Raw genomic sequence first — 7690 nt, 5'->3', positions numbered from 1 at the left:
ACGATTTTGCAGTCACCGCATTTCTAAGTTTGCGAATGGAACTGACAAATGATATTTCATCAGCATAACAATTTATGGAATGAGCATAACAATCTGGTTACCGTTTTGAAAAATGTACATGAACTTTTAAATATCGTAGTACTGTACAGTCTGTTCCTCTTTATTTTTGATGACACTTGTACTCAAGATTGCCTTGACATGAAATACTTAAATATGGAAAATATGAACAAAATACTTAAAAAACATTTTTTTTCTCTTGAACTTTACTTGCTTACTTTATTTATCTATTTTTACGTCCAGGGTTTAACGTAGGGAAAAAGGGGCCCCTAAATATTGTCTCAATGTGGTCTCAGATTTTTTTAACCACCAATTGTAGTATTAAATGACAAGCAATTCAAGAATAAGTAAATGTCCCTCTTAGAACGATGGTTTGCTTGGAGTCAGCTTTTATCTCATCCTCATCATCCATGACCTTTCGCTCTGTTGGAGAGTGAAGGTAAAGTAATACGTCAGATTTTTAATCGGTAATGTGGTGAAAAAAATAAATAAATAAGACAATGTAACTGTCCTACCTCTTATTCACTTTCAATCTTTTATACATGTTGTAGGATGTAACAACAACAAACACAACCAATAAAAATCCAAGCCCCGCAGGGCACACATCACGCAGCAAGACCAACAAACACGTTATGAAGAATTGACTTGGGGACCTCTACAAGAAGACGACGGAGAAGAAAACAACATTGAGGAACCTGTAACTTATGCAATTTGTGATAAGATGATGATAGTTGTAGGTTTCATGTATTATTGGTTTATAGGATTATATGGTGAAGGACAGGGACATAGAAGAGTTGTAATACTTATAATACCTTATCAAAATACCACATCTGATGACTATCAAGATAAGTTGTCTGTTTAACTGTCATATTGTTTATGATTTAATGATCATATTTTCTAAAGTATGATTATTTTTTTTACCTCTTAAAATAATCAAAGTAATTCTTATCTCGGACCTCTAAGATATTAAATAACATAAATATTTAAATTATATTGGTCGGATATGTAAGAGTTCTACTTTTATTTAGATTTACCTCCAGATTCGCCTCCAGCAAGCATCGCATGACTCTCCGTTGGATATCAGCATGTGTTGGGTGTTATCCAGTGACCCGTCATTGATTTCTGGCTTTATCCCTAGTAAGTGGCACATTAGAGGGTAAACACAGTTGACGACACCACGTCTCAAATGGTCCAACCAACAAGTTCTGTGAAATCTGGTCCTACTGCCCTGAAGAAGGCTTCATGTCCATGACCTCATTGTCATAGCCATGTTCCCCTTTATTGGTCGTCTGGAATGTTGCAGTAGAACTGGAAGAGCATTTAGAACATATGAAATGATCACATACAGTATAGCACAATGTTTGCCATGTATATTTATTGTTTCCATTATAGGTGTTTACTGTATACCTCACCCCATTGATGACATATCCTGGGTCTGCGGACTAGACGAACGATGGGTAGGATACGTGGATGTTTGGAGTAATGTAGTCGAGCAGGCATGTCCTCTTTCTTGTAAACGTGAAGGTTTGGATGACCTCCTTTCAAGGCTTGATAAAACTTTTCAAGCATCCACTTCTTTGGGTAACAGCAGCCCAAAAGGTCCGTAGTCCCACCATGTGGAATTTCAATCTTTCAAGGAGAATCCTGGGATGTCGGTGAGTATTATCTCTTTTACTTGCTCTCCCTTTAAAGACAGTGCTCATTCCATGGTCAGCTGTGATGATAATATTCAGATGGTCACTGAGTCCGTGTTTCTCAGCAGTTTCCCTTATGTAGCCCACAGTTCGGTCAACTTTCTTGACTGCCATGCGGACCTCAGGTGAATCAGGCCCATACTTGTGGCCAGTAGATTCTGGGTCGCCAGAATACAAAGTGACAAAATCCAAGTCTTTACCTTTAAACCATTCCTTCATGACCTTGTCCACTTTCTCCCTCCATGCCGTCTCATTGGTGTGGTCATAAAACCTTGGTTCGACCTCCTTCACTTGGATTGTTTCTTTCTCGTAAGTGGCAGCAGTGCCAGGGAATGTAAGGATCCTGTTTTTTTACCCTAAGAAAGGACACATTTACAAGTTAGTTGCATATCTTATTTAAAGCAAATGTATATTAGGATGTGATATAGTATTTTTATTCTTATTTGAGATGTGTCGACCTGTCTTTGAGCAGTGATCCAAATGGGTAGACTGCCATTATCCCAGTATTCATCCACAAAAAAACTGTGTCATGTAGTATTGTTTCTTCTCTTGTGTGGTTGTGTTGAACCAATTGTTATGAATCACACCATGGTTCTCAATGTACCTTCCTGGGAAAATATATATTTTATAGTGTCATTAATTTTATGAGTTTTGGGTTATGCTGAGAAGCTTCCCCAGAAGATTTTATTGGGTTTGTACATTTGGCGGTTACATATATCCAAAGCATCGTTCATTTGCATTTCATGGTATACTGTATATGTTTTATCAGTTTGTGCATTCTTCAAGACTCAAACCCCATGACATTAGCATTTCTAGCATTATGATTGTATGTTTGAGCTATATGAACACATCAGTGTTAGTGTTCCTTTTTTTTTCCTAGCTGTCAATTTACTAAACATTCATTGTCTATACTCTCTCTGTCTTAATATGATACACAGTGTGGCCTAAAAATATTTGGACATATAAGTTGCACTTACAGCAAAAAATTATGTAAATTTCATTGCATTATATAAAAAGCAAGTGGCATTTGCAAACAATGCTTTGCTCATACCAACACTGCAAAAGGTGGCACAGCAGCACTTCTGAAGTGGTAATTAAGTGCCTTTACACATTGTTTAATGCTGCTCAGAGGTGGCATAAAATGCATTTAACCAGCAATTTCAACTGTGTATACCATGATTACTAGGGACTAAGGTGGTCAGAGCAGACATAATTTAATCTGCATTCATTTTTTTTTATATTTCTTTACAATGATTTTCGCGCAAGCAAAGAGCAACCTAAACTTGGCTGCAAAGACACATTTAGACACATTTTAAATTTATTTTTTTAGAAGTAAAAATAAGTAAATTCCCAAATAATAATAATGTGACTTTATACCTGTTTAGGCTTTTATATGTTTATGCCAAATGTTAGCATGTTTACATATGCAGGTATATATTCAGTCAGTCAGAGTTGTAAAAACGTACTCAAAAAATTTTACTCAAGTGACAATACAGATACTTAGTGAAAAAATTTTACTCAATTAAAAGTACAAGTATCTGGCCAAAAAACATACTTGAGTAAAAATAAAAAAAATACAACTTTAAATCGTGTACTCACGTATTAAAAGTAGAATACTTTTTTTCTAACAGAAATACAGACAGTTTTGTTTAAAGGGAAAAAATGAAAACAAAATGCACAGATCATACACATACTAGTGCAACAACATTTAAAATGCAGCACAGTGGAACATACACACACACACACACACACACACACACACACACACACACACAAATACAGGGAGGAAAGGGAAAACTGGAAAATGAAAATCTATCCTTTCCATCAACCTGCCAAGTCCAATAAATAAATGACTTCATTTATCAGATGAACACAAAGTAAGAGGTTTTAGAAGAAAAAAAAAAATCATCATCTCTCTAGTTTAATGCAATGTGAATGGGTACGTCCACAAAAATGAATATGACAGACAGTACACTCATACAACCCCTGTTTAATGAATCAGTGTATTCTTAAGTGTAAGGATAAATACAAATACCAATATTTTAAACTTGACCGTCATGTTCACTTTGCGTGGTTTCTGAAGTGGTCCTGTCCCCTTTGCATTATACAGACTAAAAATCTTTCTTGTGTTCATCCTAAAGAAAGAAAGTCACTAAAACATCTGGGAAGACATGAGGGTGGAGTAAATGATGATGAGAATTATCATTTTTGGGAGTGAACTATTCCTTTGAATAGCAATAATGTGATGCAGAGGCTAAACACATATTCCAGACAGAATACAAGAATTGTTTGCATTAATGAGGAGAGTCATAGAATTAAAACATACATTAACATTTTGAAAGGCTACATTTTTTTGTGTGGTCTATTCAATGCATCACTGTCTAAGGATAATAAATCTTTAATTGTTTATTTGAGGTATTTAGAGTTTTTTTTTCTAAGCAAATATTGATAAATAACTGATTTGTGGACTAATAGATTAATTAATAAGCAAATCCTATAATTATTAAACGATAAAAAAAAAAAAATACTCACTGACAGTTTTAATTGCTACTTTAATTGCTATATATACATGTATATATACATTACTGATATTTACTTGATGAAAGTCACAACTGAAGTAGAAATGTGTGGTGTTTGATGCGTGAAAACAATGATCATTGGTTTCTCACATCAAGCATGCACATTTTGAACTTTTGTTAACCATATTTATTGTGCATAAGATAAACTAAAAATGTAATGTACTTTTTTAAGATGAAATAAAAGTTGTAAGGAGTAAAAAGTAAAAAAAAAAAAAATCTCCAGAAATGTATAATCAAGGAAAGTACAGGTAACCAGTTAAATTGTACATGAATAAAAGTACCAATTCCCCAAAATAAGTACTTAAGTAGCAGTAATCAACCTTAAAATTACTCAAGTTTATTTTACACCTCTGTATTCAGTGGTCTGATTTAGAACTAATTCATACCGTAGATATTTAACACTATTGGAATGCAGCATGTACTAAAACTTGCATTTTGTATCTATTACTTTAAATTAGAAATGTATTGCTGTAAGTCTTTTTCTCCTGTACCAGATAACAGGGTTGAAGTGTGTAGGACTGGTGATGGTCGAGGAAAGGTGGAGTGACATATGCTGCCTTGACTCCTTCCTCAGCCATTTTGTCCAGGTTTGGACCGTGTCCACATCTCCGGTCGTTTAGTCCCACCTGAACCCATCAAAGCTGATTAGTAGCAGTTTGGTTTTTGCCTGTAGTGCAGTGACCTCTGACTGGAACGACCAGCCGAGAGAGACTCAGGGAGTATTAGCAGCAAACACACTCAGTGCCAATAACATGACGGACGTATTCCACTACTACAGCTGATGTGTAACCAAAATTGCTTCTCTCTGGTGGTCTGATGGTTGTTCATGATCTAACAGCCTCAGCTTTTGACTGATCCCTTTGTCTTTGTGTTTTTTTCCATCCCTTTCTGCACACTAAAGTTCACAATATTGATGTTTATGGCGTGATGAATTATATGCTTATGCTATCTTTTGATATCTTATCAAGTGTCTTATCAGAAGTCATGAGACAAAAGCAATTATACAGCCTTTTCTGATCAGCGTTTCTAAGATTTACAGCTCGACTGCTTATAAAATGAAACATTGTGTTTTTCTATCAGGCTGTATTGTGTGAAGGTAAAGATAAGTGTGTAACAGTCATTAGACTCATTGCTAAGTGGTTTTATCTATGCTTGTGCAATTGGGATGAAAAAAAAAAAAAACTGAGCATTTGGACTTTAATAATCAGACAGTGCTACAAAAGGTGAGCTACAGAATGGAAGCTGCGTGTAAGGGCTGTTGTTGACTAATTTCTGATCTTAACCACCTTGGGAATTCATCCGTGCTGAAAAGATCAGCGGCCCATTGCTGTGTTTTGTTCCCACCAGCCTTTCTTATCTGGCCACAATTCCTTGGATAACCGCTTCACCAGCTGGACCAACACTCAACAGCTTGGCATTCCTGCTGGTCTTTTCAGCATGGAGTCCTACAGTCTAGTTCTTTAACCAGGTTATGTTAACTTATGCATGATCATTGTTGACAAAAGGTATTTCCATTGTTTGTAACCACACAATATTTATGCATCATCTCTTCTTCTTCTTTGTTTCTGAAATGATGCACATTTGAAATTGTAATTTTGTCGGCCCAAAGGAATGTCTATGTTATGAGATATGGCAATGCATTGTGAGTTTCATGTAGTTTCATGTTCCTAATCTAATTTAGTGTAATCCTCTAAATTGTGGTTCAGACCTGCACCAACAGTCAGGAGTAATTTTGGACTGTGCTCCTTTATAAAACTGTGGTGTGAATTGCTCTTTTTAGGTCTTGCGAAGGCGTTTCAATTTTTAGTTGAAGTCAAGACTTTACACTGGGCCACTCTGACCAGAGTGAGAGGGGTGTTTTCTCTGTTACTAGGCCTTTCTCTTCTTCAAATTTTGCTCATCCCTTTATGCATGACAGCAATTTTCCAATGGACTTTCAGACCCATGTTGTGAAACTTATGTTATTATGATAAGTTAATGTAGCTTATTATGTTGTGTTTCAACAGGAAATTAAAGCAGTAAAACTTTACAACAACTTCTCTCTCTCTCAAAACAAAGAGAATAAAGTAATAGTCGTTGACACAATCAGGGGTTTGAGTTAAAATATTTTATTTCACTCATAGTATGTAATTCCTATTTTCCTCATAATTATATTATTTAAGATAAGCACATGATAAAAATTATGGACAGATGTTTTAGTTTTTAAACTTGTACGGTTCTCATTTATTATAATCTTTCAGTGCCTCAGATTTGCAGTTCCAGTTTTCTATTCAGTGGTATTATGCCAGAGTCAAAGGGTTTACATCATCCCGGTCGTTTTGTCCCACCTGACCCCATCAAAGATGGTCAGCAGTAGTTTGTTTTTTTGCCTGTGGCGGGCGCCGCGAGAGAGAGACTCTTGGGAATATTAGCGCAAACGCACGGTGCAGATAACATACAGGGACACTACTGTGTTACACGAAAAAAATTCTGAGCATTATAATTTTCTCAGCTGTCAGCTATTTTGCCTTAATCTTTTATCCGGTGCTTGGCATTGGTTTTGCAGACTTAAGACTTAACATTATCATTGAGGTTTATGGGAAGGATTGCATGCTTGTGTTATCTTGCATTATCTGACAGCCTTATCAAATTGAAAGGGCACAGGCAATTACTCAGCTCTTTTCCTTATAGTTTTATAATTCATTTATAGTTCACTGCATATAATATTAAATAAAATCCAAGCTATATAAAGTTTATGTTGTACAAATATTAGTTTCTAGTTGGTCAACTATACTGTAAAATTTGGTTTGGAATAAAATTTAGCATTTTGGTGACCTAGTGTTCAGGCTTTACCATTCATTCCCACAACTCCATCCCCAGTACAGTACTTGAACAAACAGTCTGTTTAAAACATGGGCTTTAAGAAAATCACTGAGGCTATGTGTGATGACACATTTATTTGAAAATCTTTATAACCTCAATTTTTGTACTGCTTCATAGTGCAAGCTAAAGTGTATCTGGTCTTACTTTTTTGTTGTTTCCCCAAACTTTGTCCTGAGGAGTTTTAAGAATGACTCTAGATTTTCCATTTTGTACCGTACGGTCAATTTACCTGATGGTTGCTTTAACAGACGACCTCATTGATACACCTTGTGCTGCCACGAACATTTCCACCAGAGGGAGTTGTGTCATTGACTGGAAATACTCTGCAACATCCTGTACACTGCTGAGATTTTCTGCGGTATCATGTTGAAAATTAATTGGATGCATTAATGAACGTTGAAAAATTTAATTTCGAGCACATTTTGTACCATAGGTGAAAAAGAATAAAGACACACTGATAATGAATAACTCTTAGGCTGCCTTTACAACCAATGTACT

The 7690-nt window shown here is 35.7% G+C and overlaps 1 pseudogene; it reads right to left on the bottom strand.

Annotated features, from left to right (window-relative positions):
* Nucleotides 1-394: 394 nt before the first annotated feature.
* Nucleotides 395-5158, bottom strand: LOC109099940 (annotated as a pseudogene).
* Between the last annotated feature and the right edge of the window lie 2532 nt (nt 5159-7690).

This window comes from Cyprinus carpio, chromosome A12 (assembly GCF_018340385.1).
Source record: "Cyprinus carpio isolate SPL01 chromosome A12, ASM1834038v1, whole genome shotgun sequence".
Taxonomy (NCBI): Eukaryota; Metazoa; Chordata; class Actinopteri; order Cypriniformes; family Cyprinidae; genus Cyprinus; species Cyprinus carpio.
This window is presented reverse-complemented; position numbering and strand designations above follow the sequence as displayed.